The 16,270-nt window shown below is 45.9% G+C and overlaps 1 pseudogene; it reads left to right on the top strand.

Moving 5' to 3' along the window:
• Positions 1–9,408: 9,408 nt before the first annotated feature.
• On the top strand, positions 9,409–10,497 carry LOC119939939 (annotated as a pseudogene).
• Positions 10,498–16,270: the final 5,773 nt, after the last annotated feature.

Here is a 16,270-nt window from a genome sequence, read left to right as displayed (position 1 = left end):
AAGATTGCAAGACATTTGCTAGGGAAGTGGGAGGGGAAAGGACTGGTTTTGAAGATATAATCCAGCTCTTAAAAATGACATCCTGTCTAAAGGGTAAATAATTTCCTGGAACACAATAGAAGCAGCTCCGCAGGGAAATGTACACCAACTCTGTTGTACTCTCCCAAGCTCTTAGTACAGTGCTCTGCACACAGTTAGAACTCAGTAAATACCACTGAAAAACTATATATTTTATATTAATGTCTGCCTCCCCCCTCTAGACTGTAAGCTTGTTGTGGGCAGGGAACATGTCTGTCAAGTCTGTTGTACTTTCCCAAGTGCTTGGCACAGTGTTCTGCACAAAATAAGCGCTCGATAAATACCATTGACGATGAGGATTGATGATTGATTGATGGTTAGAGAGTGGGTCTTTTCTGGTTTAGGGGTAAGTTTCTAAGAATAAATAAACCTAGCAACCAAAAAAGTACTTACTGGAAAATTCACATTTTGCAGCTTTAAGCTAAGTCAAAAAGTAAATGAAAACCTGATCTTTAATAAGTTCCTATTTTAGATTTTTATTAGTCTTTTACTTTTAAGACAGTGTGACACTGCCATTAAATTTTAGGAATTAAATTCATTAAGCATCTTCATATCCTTTGCTCAGGTTATAAGCAACATCAGGAATAACTGATTCTAGACACAAGCCCAGTCAATACTAAGTGGTTATTTAAACCAGATATTTGGTAAAATAAAAGGCAGTGGGGCAATGCCAACACACCCATATAGGGACACTTTTATTTGGCAACCCGTTTGAGACACCGTGAACAACTGGGTGCTTTTAAAGGGGTACACAATATGTCAGTGACTTGCTGAACTATGATCTGCACAAAAAATGCTAGGTTTGGGTTGACCTTTTTATTTTATTTTCCCTGACAAATAGCGGGTGGGATGGCTAGCTGCAGCTGTGGTGAGAGATGGGTGGAGGTGAGAGGAAGGTTCCATGAGAGAGGAGCGTAGGTGAAGAAGGTCCCAAGCTACCTGATTCCCTCATTCATTCATTCAATCCTATTTATTGAGCGCTTACTGTGTGAAGAGCCCCGTACTAAGCGCTTGGAAAGTACAATTCCCTCCCCCTATTTTCTAGCTGTGCTGAAGTCGAGTTTGATTACATTTGGGAAAGTGCATAGTCACCTAAATAGGCTGACTTGAAGGTGGTCAATTTTTGAGGAATTTGTCAAATAGGATAGATCACAGCGCCCTTGTGCACTTGTTCTGAGACTGTCTTACCTACAGGGGGCACCCCTTGGAACTAAGACTCCTGGAATGGCCTGTGGCCTCCCCAGCTCCACAGCGAAGAAGAGAAATAATTGGGATAGATGGCAGGTTTGCTCAGCCAACCCAGGTTCCAGACTGTCCCTCTCTGTGACTAGCACTATGGAGAAACCCAATCTGGATCCTGGATTTGACCTCTATTGGTTCCTGGTGATACAGGTACAGAACCTTGAAGAGAACGGGTGGCTCTGGGACCCAGGGAATACTGGTTGCCCAGCACCGTGAATACCCAGGGCCCACTCTCTAGTCTATTCATTTTCAGGCAAAATTCGAGTGCTACTGTGTCTTCCTTTGGTTCAAGAGGACGATAAGCCAAGGCTCGGTTGTACCAGCTTCCAGGTGTAGAAAAACTCAATTTCATTGGCTCAAGTTCCATCCACAAACACCGCGCGGCCTTGCTGCTCCCAGAAGGATCCTCTCCTCAGAGCGCCGCCATAGAAGCCCGGGACTCCGCTCCCGAGAGGCCCACCCGCCATCACACCGCGTGGCCCCTCTGTTCCCGGAAGGATCCAGTCCTCAGACCGCCGCCGCGGGGGCCGGAGTTCCCCCACCCTCCCTCTGTCCATCCCCCAGCAGCCCGCTATCGGGTGCTTATGCCCCGCGGCCGGGATCCTGGCAGCCCCCCACCCAGGCTTCTGCATCCCCACCCGACCACGCAGAGGCCCTCGGGATGGGCCCCCACCCTCCCACCATCGCTACACTCACTCCTAGAAGCCACCTCCACTCTGTCCAAGTAGCCAACTGGGATCGCGGGACATTGTTTCCCGCTGCTAGATCGCGTACATGGTGTCCCCCTGCTTGTTCACGGATCATTGCGTCCCCCTGCTGCCACCGCCCCCTCACCGCTTAAGCGACCATCCTTGAAGAGCCGCCCAATACCCCCCTGCCCGGTCCGGACCTGACTGATTCCCCCTCCCCCCGTCCCGCCTCCCCTCTCCCGGGAAAAAGGCCCTTGTTATCACCAAGTTACCTTAACAACAACCTCATTCACACCTACTCAGCCCTCCCATGCTATTTGGCTGTTCACTCCTCTCCCCAGGCATCTCCGCTCCCTGACCCCCCCTTAATAGTTCCACCCTACTCCAGAGTTGCCATGCATAGGACTCCCTCCTCCTCCACCTCTGAGACAAGTTCGCCAAGAGCCACGGGATTCTGCTTGCCATTAACCACTTTTAACTGAATTGACTGACCTATGGACAAATCATGGTCGCTTCTGCATGTTAATTGTTAACTGCTCTCTGCGATTTCATCGTCCGTTTATTTTATTATTCCCATCGAATGTTAATTGCTAACGTCTCTCCAAGATGTCATCACCTGCTAATTTTACTGCCATCGTATGTTAACTGTTAACTGCTGTCTGCGATGCCATCATCTGCTTATTTTTTGCCATCACATAGTAGTTGTTATCTGCTCTCTGTGGCATCATCATCTGCCTAGTTGTTATCTGCTCTCTGTGGCATCACCATCTGCCTATTTTATTATTGTCATAGCATGTTAATTATTACCTACCCTCTGCGATGCCATCACCTACCTATATCAGTGCTACTGGGTTATGCTTCTGCATTTCAATTGTAAACCTCCCGCCGTGCTGTCATTTACCCTGCTGACCTCACCATGAACTATCAATTCCCTTACCCCCAACTGCCATTCCCATTCCTCACCTTCCTCTTCCCCTCTCCCACCCAAATTTTTCCCTCCCTTTCCCCCCCCCACCACCACTCCTCCTCACCCCCTACCCAGGATCCCTCTGTACCAGCGCCAACCCTCACTTCCTCCCTCCCTACACCCTCCCTCCCCTCCTGCTCACCCTCACCCCATCCTAGTTCTCCTTTCCCATCGCCACCCCTCTTCCCACTCTCCCCGCCTAGGTTCCGAAACTCATCCCAATCCAAACCCTCCCCACCCCTCGCACCCTTCCCCCTCCATCCCCTCCCTCCACAGCTGCTGCCAAGTGTGGCCTCTGGAACCCCCACTCCGTTATAGGTAAGCTACCTTTCATCCTGGAACTATTCCTTTCCAGGTCTTTACTCCTCCTCGCCCTAACTGAAACATGGCTGTCAACGGACGACACAGTCTCTTATGCTACTCTCTCCAGTGGAGGCCTCTTCTTCTCCCACTCCCCCAGACTCAACGGAAAAGGAGGAGGTGTCGGTTTCCTTCTTGCCCCCAATGTTGCTTTCGCACTATCCCTCCTCCCCCTTCCCTTTCCTTCCCTTTCTTTGAAGCCCACATTATTAGCCTCTACCACTGCCTCCAGATTCTTGTATCTGTCATCTACCACACCCGCGGCCCCAACTCCAACTTCTTTAGCAATTTTGACCCCTTCGTCACCTTCCTTCTCTCCTTTTCCATGCCCACTCTGATCCTCGGAGACTTCAACATCCACATGGATATCCCTGGTGACTCCTCTGCCGCCTGCCTTCTATCTCTCCTTGATGCTGCCAACCTCTTTCTCCACCCCACCTCGTCCACTCACCAACTTGGTCACACTCTCGACGTCATCCGTTGCACTATTCCACCTTCACCAACTCTGAAATCCCTCTCTCTGATCGTAACCTTCTCCCCTGCCTCCTCACTCACACTCCTCTCCCCTGTAAATCTATATTACTACCTCACAGAGGCCTCTGCTCTCTCGACCCCATCCATCTTTCTGAGCGCCTCACACGCCACCTCACCTCCCTTTCCTCCCTACCCAATCTTGATGATCAGATTACTCCTCTCAACTTTACCCTCTCTACTCAGCTCAACTCCCTCGCTCCCCTTTCCCTTCACCACTCTTGTACCACTAACCCACAGCCCTGGATCACTGCCACTGTCCTCCTCCTTTGCTCTTATGATCAAGCTGCTGAACGCTGCTGGCAAAAGTCTAAACACCATGCCAACCTCGTTCATTTCAAGGTTATCCTTTCCTGCCTTAAATCTGCCCTCTCCTCTGCCAGACAAAACTATTTCTCCTCTCTTATTGACACCCATGCATGCATCAGTTCTCTGGTACATTTAACTCCCTTCTCAAGCCCCCTGTTCCTCCCGCTCCGCCTTCCCTCACTCCCAAAGATCTGGCCTCCTACTTTATAATAAAATTAAATCCATCAGGTCTGAACTCCCCAAAGCCACTCCCCCCAATTCTGCAACGTCCCGGCTCTCAACAATCTCCGCTATTCTCCCATCCTTCCCAGCAGTATCCTCAGAAGAGATGTACTCCTTCCTCTCAAGTGCTACTCCAGCCACCTGTGCTTCTGACCCCATTCACTCTCATCTTCTGAAATCTCTCACTCTGTCCCTTCTCCCCTCCTTCACTTCCATCTTCAACCGCTCACTTTCCATTGGTTCCTTCACCTCTGCCTTCAAACATGCCCACGTCTGCCCCATCCTAAAAAAACTCTCTTGACCCCATTTCCCCTTCTAGTTATCGCCCTATCTCCCTCCTACCCTTCCTTTCCAAACAGCTAGAATGAGTCATCGACATTCGCTGCCTCGAATTCCTCAACGCCAACTCTCTCCTTGACCCCCTACAATCTGGCTTCTGTCCCCTCCACTCCACCAAAACTGCCCTCTCAAAGGTCACCAGTGACCTCCTTCTTTCCAAACCCAATGGCTCCTACTCTATCCTAATCCTTCTCGACCTCTCAACTCCCTTCGACACTGCTAATCACCCCCTTCTCCTCAACACGCTATCCAACCTTGGCTTCACAGACTCTGTCCTCTACTGGTCCTCCTCTTATCTCTCCAGCCGTTCATTCTCAGTCTCCTTTGTGGGCTCCTCCTCCTCCTCTCATTCCCTTACTGTAGGGGTTCCTCAAGGGTCAGTTCTTGGTCCCCTTTTGTTCTCTATCTACACTCACTCCCTTGGTGAACACATTCGCTCCCACAGCTTCAACTATCATCTCTACGCTTATGACACCGAAATCTACATCTCTGTCCCTGCTCTCTCGCCTTTCCTCTAGGTTCATATCTCCTCCTGCCTTCAGAACATCTCAATCTGGATATCTGCCCGCCATCTAAAACTCAATATGTCCAAGACAGAACTCCTTATCTTCTCTCCCAACCCCTGCCCTCTTCTTGACTTTCCCATCACTGTTGACGGCACTACCATCCTTCCCGACTCACAAGCCCGCAAGCTTGGAGTTATTCTCGACCCTGCTCTCTAGTTCACCCCTCACATCCAATCCGTCACCAAAACCTGCCGGTCTCACCTCCGGAACATCGCCAAGAACCGCCCTTTCCTCTCCATCCAAACCGCTACCCTGCTGGTTCATTCTCTCATCGTATCCCGACTGGATTACTGCATCAGCCTCCCCTCTGATCTCCCATCCTCCTGTCTCTCCCCACTTCAATCTATACTTCACGCTGCTGCCTGAATCGCCTTTGTGCAGAAACGCTCTGTGCATGTTAATCCCCTCCTCAGAAGTCTCCAGTGGCTACCAATCAACCTATGCATCAGACAAAAACTCGTCACTCTCGGCTTCAAGGCTCTCCATCACCTCGTCCCCGCCTACCTCACCTCCCTTCTCTCCTTCTACAGCCCAGATCGCACCCTCTGCTCCTCTGCCACTAACCTCCTCACTGTGCCTCTTTCTCGCCTGTCCTGCCGTTGACCTCCGGCCCACGTCCTCCCCCTGGCCTGGAATGTCCTCTCTCCGCACATCCGCCAAGCTAGCTCTCTTCCTCCCTTCAAAGCCCTACTGAGAGCTCACCTCCTCCAGGAAGCCTTCCCAGACTGAGCCCCCTCCTTCCTCTCCCTCTCCCCTTTCCCCCCACCCTACCTCCTTCCCCTCCCCACAGCACCTGCATATATGTTTGTACAGATTTATTACTCTATTGATTTTACTTGTACTTATGTACAATTCTATTTATTTTATTTTGTTAATATGTTTTGCTTTGTTGTCTGTCTCCCCCTTCTAGACTGTGAGCCCGCTGCTGGGTAGGGACCCTCTCTATATGCTGCCAACTTGTACTTCCCAAGCGCTTAGAGTGCTCTTCACACGGGTCGTGCTCAATAAATACGATTGAATGAATGAATCACCTCCATTCTTCCCACCTGGGAAAACTACATTCATGAGTAGTTGGCACTGTTGAGAAGTAGCATGGTGTAGTGCTAGAGCACGGTCCTGGAAATCAGAAGATTATAGGTTCTAATCCCCATTCTGCCACTTGTCTGCTGTGTGACCTTAGGCATGTCACTTCACTTCTCTGTGCCTCAATTACCTCATCTGTAAAATGGGGATTGAGAGACTGTGAGCCCCATGGGGATTAAGACAATGAGCCCCTTGAGGGACAGAGACTTGTCTCATCTGATTACCTTGTATCTATCCCAGCGTTTAAAACAGTGTTTAGCACACGGTAAATGCTTAACAAAGACCACCGTTATTATTATTATTATCATGTATGTGTCGAGGAGTAAATGCATTCCATAGAGAAATTCAATCAATGAATCAATGGTATTTATTGAGCACTTACTATGTGCAGAACACTGTACTAAGCACTTTGGTGCTTCTACCACAAATCCGGTTGGACCCAGTATCTGTCCCACATGGGGCTCACGTCTCAATCTCGATTTTACAGATGAGGTAACTGAGGCACAGAGAAGTGAAGTGACTTGCTCAAGGTCACAGCAGACAATACAACAGAATTAGCCGGTATGTTCCTTGACATTATGTCAAGCTTACACTCTAGAAAACTGTTTGAGTTATAGTTGCTAAGGGTCCCGCTTCATACTCCATGCTCATGGGCAAATGGGCCCCTCAGAATAATTGTAATCTGGTGAGAAGTGGGATCAGAAGCTTGAGTCTAATCCATGTAAATGCCAAGAATAAAATACTGTCTGTGGCCTTGAAAGGGTAATGAACATGCTTCTGGTGTTAGCTTACTGCAAGTAAGGGAGTATGGGGCAGGAATCTGGCTTAATTCCTTTTTTTCCCAGGGACATTACACCTCAAAAATGCTTCCACAAGAGTAGCAGTTTAATTGCTTCTTCTGGGCATGTTTGAGAAATGCTTTAGGGAAAACAATCTAGAGGTAAAAATAGATATAAATCACCTGCCTTCCTGGCACTGTGGTGTTATTAATAATACAGCTCTACTGTCAGAGGTAGGTAATTCACTATATTTGCTGCTTAAATCTCCTTTTTCTACTAGGTCCATGTATTGATTATGTCTAAATTGTTAATGTTGAGATTCCTAAGGCTTGATTGTGAGGTTTTCTTTGATATCATCATCCTTTGGTCACTGGGCCTTTTATCGCCAGGAAGAGAGAGGCTGGAATAGAGCTTTCTGCTGTGAGGTAAACCCAATGCACTCTAGGACAAGTCTGCTATTTCCAGTCAAACGGGTGTACAAATGTCAAAGGGTTGTGCTATTAAATCTAGGTTGCTGAATTATTAGGCAACTGGAAACATGATGACAGAAGAGAAATTCAGTTTTTAATCTCATTGCCTCCATTTGTCGAGGCCCTTCTAGACTGTGAGCCCACTGTTGGGTAGGGACCGTCTCTATATGTTGCCAACTTGTACTTCCCAAGCGCTTAGTACAGTGCTCTGCACACAGTAAGCGCTCAATTAATTGATTGATTTACTGAAACAGTCCTTTGGAGAACTTAATGAATGATCTAGGAGGGATTAAGACTATCCATTTGATGAGGAAGGTTTAGCACCTGGCCCATCTGTAAACAGCTCAACATGTTTAGAGGATTTCTTCAAGTCACAAGTCAGTACTGTGATTCAGAGGATCTTGGTTGGCCATTTTGATGTATTTGGTTTGAAATTAAGTAGACCTAAGGCACTTCAACCCCTCTCAAGGTCACACCTGGAACGTTTCCAGTACTCTACCAGTCTCGGCTATGGGAGGGAGAGTCAAGCAGAGGCCTACCCAGTCCATTCTTAGCTTGGGCAGTGGCTAGCAAGTGGAAGGCAATCTGCTACAAGTCTAAACTCATCTATTGTGGGCAGCAGCCCCATGGGAGAGAGCCAAAGGCAGAGACTCGAGTTTAATGCACGAAAGACGGCAATGGTAAACCACTTCAGTACTTTTACTAGAAAACTCTATGGATACACTACCAGAACGATTGCAGATGGAGGCGGGCTGTTCAGGGAGAGACATGTCTGGGTTGTCTCTATGGTTTGGAAACGACTCGACAGCATAAGACAAGGTATTTCAATATATTTTCATCCTGAAAATTAGTTAAAATAGCTATGTTCATTGGCTTTAGAAAGATATGCAAAATAAATAGTCTCCAGGTGTACCTTGAATAAATAGGTAGAACTCTAGTCAGCTTTTTCTTAATAATTTGAAACCATGACTCCATTCTGATCTCCTCAGCCTAGAGGAAAGCATTATTTAATAATCAAACCTATTGATTAATATGTAAGGTGGGAAGTCTGCATAGGTTGGGTTCAAATTATTTCTGAATTCTGGGTTTCTAAGATGACATTTGACCCTTGTGATCTTATGGGCATCAAATGAAATCCTTCTGATGCTCGTTTATCTTCCAAGCTGCATCTAAATGTTATTTAATAAATTAGGATCTGAGCCAGTTATCAAGTTTTATCTTGAATTCTCTCACATTTTGAGTATGGGCTTTCAAGTCATGGTTTCAGAATGAAATGAGGCAATATAATTTTCTTATGGAATCACTATATAATAATAATAATAATGGCATTTATTAAGCGCTTACTATGTGCAAAGCACTGATTTAAGCGCTGGGGAGGTTACAAGTGATCAGGTTGTCCCACAGGGGGCTCACAGTCTTAATCCTCATTTTACAGATGTGGTAACTGAGGCACAGAGAAGTTAAGTGACTTGCCCAAATTCACACAGCTGACAATTGGCAGAGTTGGGGTTTGAACCCATGACCTCTGACACCAAAGCCCGGGCTCTTTCCACTGAGCTATGCTGCTTCCCATATATGAGTGAAAGGATTAAACATAGTATGAGTTGATATGCATATCAACGTGCAAATGTGTGTACTAAAGAGAGATAGACCAGACCACATATGCATATTAGCAGTCGAGGGGAAGAAAGCAATTTAAATCTAAGCAAAGATCCTTCTCATCTTTTGTTACAATCTCTCTATATCTCCGTTAGCAATGCAGAAGATGAGGAAATGCTTCCTAAAAATTATACTACTGGATTGGAATTTGCTCTCCTGTGACTGATATTACATCCAGAGCTGCAGGTCATCCTCTTCCTGGTCTTCCTGGTGATCTACCTCGTCACTCTGGTGGGGAAACTTGTGCTGATCCTTCCAATCAAGACTGACTCCCTACTACACACTCTCATGTACTTTTTCTTCAGCCACCTCTCCTTCATGGATCTGTGCTAGTCTACCAATTTCTCCCTTCAGATGCTGGTGCATTCGTTATCAATCAATCAATCGTATTTATTGAGCACTTACTGTGTGCAGAGCACTGTACTAAGCGCTTGGGAAGTACAAGTTAGCAAAATATAGAGACAGTCCCTACCCAACAGTGGGCTCACAGTCTAGAAGGGGGAGAAGAAGATAATTTCTTCTGCTGGATGCTTTATGCAGTGCCTTTTTTCAATGGCTTTGTGATTTCTGAGTTTTATGTCCTTACTGCAATGGCTATTGATCGTTTTGTGGCTATCTGTTACCCTCTACAATATGGTAGCAAGATGTCCAAGAATGCCTGCCTTTGCCTGGTCACTGTTGCATACACCTTTGGCCTCCTGAATGGCCTTTCCCAGACAGTACTGACATTCCACTTATCTTTCTGTAGCTCCAAGATAATCAGTTATTTCTACCGTGCTGATCCCTCCCTCATCATTCTGTCCTGCTCCGATACCTATATCAAAGACGTGGCAATGTTTATAGTTGCTGGCTTCACGATATCTAGCTCCTTCCTAGTAATTCTCATATCATACACTTTCATTTTGTTAGCATCATACGGATCCGTTCTGCTGAAGGAAGGCACCGAACCTTAACCACCTGTGGCTCCCAAGTGACAGCTGTCATCGTATTTTATGGGATGCTTTTCAACATGTATCTAAGGCGACCTTCAAAGCAGTCTCTAGAGGAGTCAAAGATCACTGCTGTCTTTCATTCGTTTGTGAGTCCCATGTTAAACCCCTTGATCTACAGTCTGTGGAACAAGGATGTGACCCATGCCCTGAAGAAATAATCAGGAGAAATCTGCTTAATCAGATGGCGGGCTCCATGTCTACCATTTTCTAATAATCCAGGAATGCAAGAGCAAAAAAAACCCCACAAACTTGTTTACCCTTTCCAGCCTGACCTTTCTCTTGTCTCATTTTCTCTTATAACAGGGAATGATACTTTTTTGACATCTCAGTGTCCCTCTTCTGAATGATGTGTTCCTGGGGATAGGGGAAAGGAAATGACGTTGTCCACAGATCATAAAAATAATCTTACCCATAGACCGTATCAAATTTTTTCATCCAGTTTTAAATGTCATTCTAATTCATATAAATCATATGATTGAGCTACATGCACTTTCATTGTTCTGGGCCAGAAAATGTTCTCTAACAGTCAAATAGGTTTCCCAGGCAAGCTGTAACTTCAGCAAACATCTTTTCAAAGGGGCCAGAAACAATACCTGCTGCAGTGCAGATGGACTTTACATAATTGTTGAAGGAAATTGGGCCAAACAAGAGATCCCTGTCATGAGTGCGACCCTTGACCCACTTCCTTAGACTAACTCTTGGACCCCCTAGACACACTTCTTGAGACTAATTCATTTTAACATTAACTCGACTCCTAGTCTACTTCCTAAACTAACTCTCTTTACTAACACGCCCCTAAGACTTCTGCTTATTGTCTCCTGCCAAGGTGGAGGGATCCCCTGCTTAGCAATTGGAGAAGAAAGGCAAACTGGAGAAGTAATAAAAACTCACTGTCATCCCAAATTGCCAAAACGGAGCAAATTATTTGCTTAGTAATAGAGTTGGGCATAGCCAGAAGCAGCTCGATGTCACGGTCAACAACAATAGTTTTAGAAGAGGGGAAAACCAGACCCATGTTGCTGCTCACCATCAACCAAAGGGGAGACAGGGACAGCATGAGTCTAAGGGACTTCTTAAACCGGGGATGCCCATGCCGGTCTGCCTCGTTATGGACTGGAGCACCCAATGAGACTGATCATCTCACGGTAGCAGAACACTATGCCTGGGTTGGGTGGGGACAGTTTGTTGCTTTATACCTGAGTCTGTGATTTCCTTTTAATTGTATGCTGTATACTAAAATACCTAGTTTCTAACTAAGTTATGGTTTTTCATTCCCTTGGCAGCCCTAACACACGAGCCCACTAATATAATCCTAGGTACCAAGTTGGTCATTGGCGACCTGACAATAATATTGGTTGATTTTATGGTTCTCCCATTGAATTAAGCCTGTGAGTGCTTTTTCAGTGTGGCGCTTTGATATAGCAGAAACCTTTGATTTCAGAATCCACTCACTAACATAAACAATTTTCAGATCTAGGCAGCCTGGCCATTTAAGAGGAAGACCTCTCTAGAAGAACAATGTTATGGGATAGAACTAATTGTGGTATTTGTTAAGTGCTTACTATATGCCAAGCATTAAACACTGGGGTAGAAACAACACAAACAGATCAGGAACAGTGCCTGTCCCATATGGGGATCACAGTCTAATTAGGAGGGAGAACAGCTATTTCATCCCGATTTTGCAGATAATGAAGCTGAGACACAGAGAATTTGAGTAACTTGCCCAAGTTCACATGGCAGGCAAATGGAAAGAGCCGGGATTACAATTTAGGTCATCTGGCTCCCAGGCCCATTCCCCTTCTAGTAGGCTACTAGGAAATATTAGTGACCAGATATTTCTGGAGCACCCTCAGGAACAAAGAAACTGTATTTGTTGCTTGAGAAAAGTGATTGGATTGGTAGAGGGCCAGGATTGCGTGGCTGCATAGGGTTGGCTTCCAGAGAGTGGAGATAGAAAAAGAGTCAGTCAGTCAGTCAGTTGTATTTTTGAGCACTTACTGTATGCAGAAACACTGTACTAAGCATTTGGGAGAGTACAATGCAACAATATCAGAGACACATTCCCTGCCCACAGTGAGCTTAGTCTAGAAGGGAGCGTACAGAGGGAGTTGAGGAATGGAGAGAGGAAAAAAAGGGGAGAGGTCCAGGTGGAAGGGCAAAGGAAAGAGGAAAGAAAAGAGGGAGGGACAGACTCTGCTGCTCAACTACCATTACTGCACTCTGCTGCCCTCTGCTGCCCTCTGCTATGGGCCATCATCTGCCCACACTGGCCACCACAACCAAAGCCGCTGCTCTGCAACATCCTTGGTCCCCTTCTATTCTCTATCTTCACTTACTCCCTTGGTGAACTCATTCGCTCCCACGGCTTCAACTATCATCTCTAAGCTGATGACACCCAAATCTACATCTCTGCCCCTGCTATCTCTCCCTTCCTTCAGGCTTGGGTCTCCTCCTGCCTTCAGGACATCTCCATCTGGATGTCTGTCTGCCATCTAAAACTCGATATATCCAAGATTGAACTCCTTATCTTCCCTCCCAAACCCTGCCCTCTCCCTGACTTTCCCATCAATGCAGATGGCACTACCATCCTTCCCATCTCACAAGCCCGCAACCATGGTGTCATCCTCGACTCTGCTCTCTCGTTCACCCCTCACATCCAATCCTTCGCCAAAACCTGCCGGTCTCACCTCTGCAACATCGCCAAGATCCTCCTTTTCCTCTCCATCCAAACCGCTACCCTGCTGGTTCAGTCTCTCATCCTATCCCGACTGGATTTCTGCATCAGCCTCCTCTATGGTCTCCCATCCTCCTGTCTCTCCCCACTTCAGTCTATACTTCATGCTGCTGCCCGGATCACCTTTGTGCAGAAATGCTCTGGGCATGTTACTCCCCTCCTCAAAAATCCCCAGTGGCTACCAATCAACCTACGCATCAGGCAAAAACTCCTCACCCTGGGCTTCAAGGCTCTCTATCACCTCGCCCCCTCCTACCTCACCTCCCTTCTTTCCTTCTACAGCCCAGCCTGCACCCTCCGCTTCTCTGCCGCTAACCTCCTCACTGTACCTCATTTTCTCCTGTCCCGCCATCTACCCTCGGCCCACGTCCTCCCCCAGCCGGGCGTGCCATCCCTCCACACATCCGCCAAGCTAGGTCTCTTCCTCCCTTCAAAGCCCTACTGAGAGCTACCTCCTCCAGGAAGCCTTCCCAGATTGATCCTTCTCCCCTCTCTCCCCCTCCCCCCGGCCATACCTCCTTCCCCTCCCAACAGCACGTGTATATATGTTTGTACAGATTTATTACTCCCTTTATTTTACTTGTACATATTTACAATTCTATTTATTTTATTTTGTTAATATGTTTTGTTTTGTTGTCTCTCTCCCACTTCTAGACTGTAAGCCCGCTGTTGGGTAGGGACCGTCTCTATATGTTGCCAACATGTACTTCCCAAGTGCTTAGTACAGTGTTCTGCACACAGTAAGCACTCAATAAATACGACTGAATGAATGAATGAATGAACCAAGTATCCAAGGCTTCTTTATCTGGCTGGACATATTTCCTTACAAGAATTATACAGACCACAGTAGTAGACAGGTAGTCATTCTATGTGACGTTGCCATAGACTATTTCTTTTGAAGTCATTGGTTTTTATTGATTTATGTCAGGTTCTCCAATAAGCAGATTTTACTTAGACCTTCTGGTGGTAATCCATTGAGCTTCACTATCATTCCCATTTGCTGCATGCTCATTTTTTCTGCCATCCTTAGTATCCGTTCTGCTGAAGAACAACAAGAAGCCTTCCCTACCTGTGGCTTCCATTTGCCCCTGGGTTACCAAGTTACCTGGGATCCTTTTATGAATCTTGTTAGAACTGCTCAACCTTTTTGGGTCCAATATGGCAAGGACTGTGTATCCCACTTTGGCTTTTTCTGTCTTATACGCACTCATAGGTGAACATCATCCATCAATGGATAGTCTTCAAATAGAAAAGACAATTATATAGAGCTGGAGTTAAAGAGTCTAATTAAGGGAAATATTTTTGCAGTTTTCTGTGACTTTCTGTGTCTCAAATATGATTAACCGATTGATCATCTTGAATCTCTCAGCATAGAAGGCATCATGGGCTCAATGAAAGAGCAGGGGACTTGGACATCTCTGAGATCTTGAGCTAGTCACAACCCCTTCGGATCTCAGTTCCAACATCTGTAAAATGGGGTTGATGCTTGGTTTCCCAACCTTTTAGACTGTGAGTAATCCACAGGAAAGGGACTATGTTTGTTCTGGTGATCTTCTATCTACCCCAGCACTAAACGTGCTGCTTTGACACATACTGAATGCTTGAAAAAACATTACTATGTCTCTTTCTCTTTGTGTCTTTTTCTCATTCACACGCACAGAAACTCACATTAACATGTGCTGCAAAGTTTTAGTAAGTGTTTACTCCTCCATTAAAGCAGTAACAAGGCTTGACGAGGTAAATAGAATGAAATTCCGCAATTAGTTGCAGCAGCTTATCTTTTGAAATCAACCAGAGGAGACTTAATTTATCATGGGAAACTGGGAAATGAAGAGAAAGCATGGGGCTTATGTGAAAACCTTTCTTTGAAAAATAAATTATGAATCACATCACTAATATTGCATCTCCAGAGCAGAATCAAACAGTATCACTATATTTGCTTCCTCTGAGCGAAGTCGAAAATGGCCTTAAGGATTTGAGTAGCCAAAGCACAGATGTAACCATAAACTGTCTCTACCAACCCTTCTCCTTGAGATAGCTCTGAGACAATTTTCGTCTTTCACAGGTAGGTCTAGCAATCCTAAACATTTGTACTTCTAGATACATTTTTCCATTTTATTTTTTGGTGCTGATTTAGAGTAAGGCAGAAATGGTAGAATTGGTGACCTGGTAAAGCTGTCAATTGGGTGTGGATGGAAATCAATCAATCAATCAATCAATCATATTTATTGAGCACTTACTGTGTGCAGAGCACCGTACTAAGCGCTTGGGAAGTACAACTTGGCAACATATAGAGGCAGTCCTTACCCAACAGTGCACTCACAGTCTAAAAGGGGGAGACAGAGAACAGAACCAAACATACTAACAAAATAAAATGAATAGAATAGATATGTACAGGTAAAATAAATAAATAAATAAATAAATAAATAAATAGAGTAATAAATATGTACAAACATATATACATATATACAGGTGCTGTGGGGAAGGGAAGGAGGCAAGATGGGGGGAAGGAGAGGGGGACGAGGGGGAGAGGAAAGAAGGGGCTCAGTCTGGGAAGGCCTCCTGGAGGAGGTGAGCTCTCAGTAGGGCCTTGAAGGGAGGAAGAGAGCTAGCTTGGCGGATGGGCAGAGGGAGGGCATTCCGGGCCCGGGGGATGACGTGGGCCGGGGGTAGATGGCGGGACAGGCGAGAACGAGGTACAGTAAGGAGATTAGCGGCAGAGGAGCAGAGGGTGCGGGCTGGGCTGTAGAAGGAGAGAAGGCAGGTGAGGTAGGAGGAGGTGAGGTGATGGAGAGCCTTGAAGCCCAGGGTGAGGAGTTTCTGCCTGATGCGCAGATTGATTGGTAGCCACTGGAGATTTTTGTGTTTTCATTTACTTAACTTCCCAAGGAAGTGACTGAAGTTAGCTTAAAGTAAATCTGTTTGTTTTAGCTATTTGTTATGCTCTTTACAAAGAAACATGGATTACATTCCCGAGGAACCTTCTACTCTTAGCAATATCAAATAAATTCTGGTAAATGAAATGCTTTCAGGTGAGGAAAAATCTAAATATTGCTATTAATCAGTAACTATTTCTACATAATCCTGTAGCTCTGTTTGGCACGAGATGTTCAACAATTTCCAGAACATGAATATGCTTCAGAACGTGTCTAACAAGTCTGTTATATTGTTATATTAGTACAGTGCTCTGCTACAGTGTTTATACTCTACCATCGAGTTTCTACAGGATCTAAAGTGAGTCACTTAATCT

This window comes from Tachyglossus aculeatus, chromosome 18 (assembly GCF_015852505.1).
Source record: "Tachyglossus aculeatus isolate mTacAcu1 chromosome 18, mTacAcu1.pri, whole genome shotgun sequence".
NCBI classification, from domain to species: domain Eukaryota; kingdom Metazoa; phylum Chordata; class Mammalia; order Monotremata; family Tachyglossidae; genus Tachyglossus; species Tachyglossus aculeatus.
The sequence above is the reverse complement of the archived record's forward strand: the minus strand, read 5'-3'. Positions and strand labels throughout refer to the sequence as shown.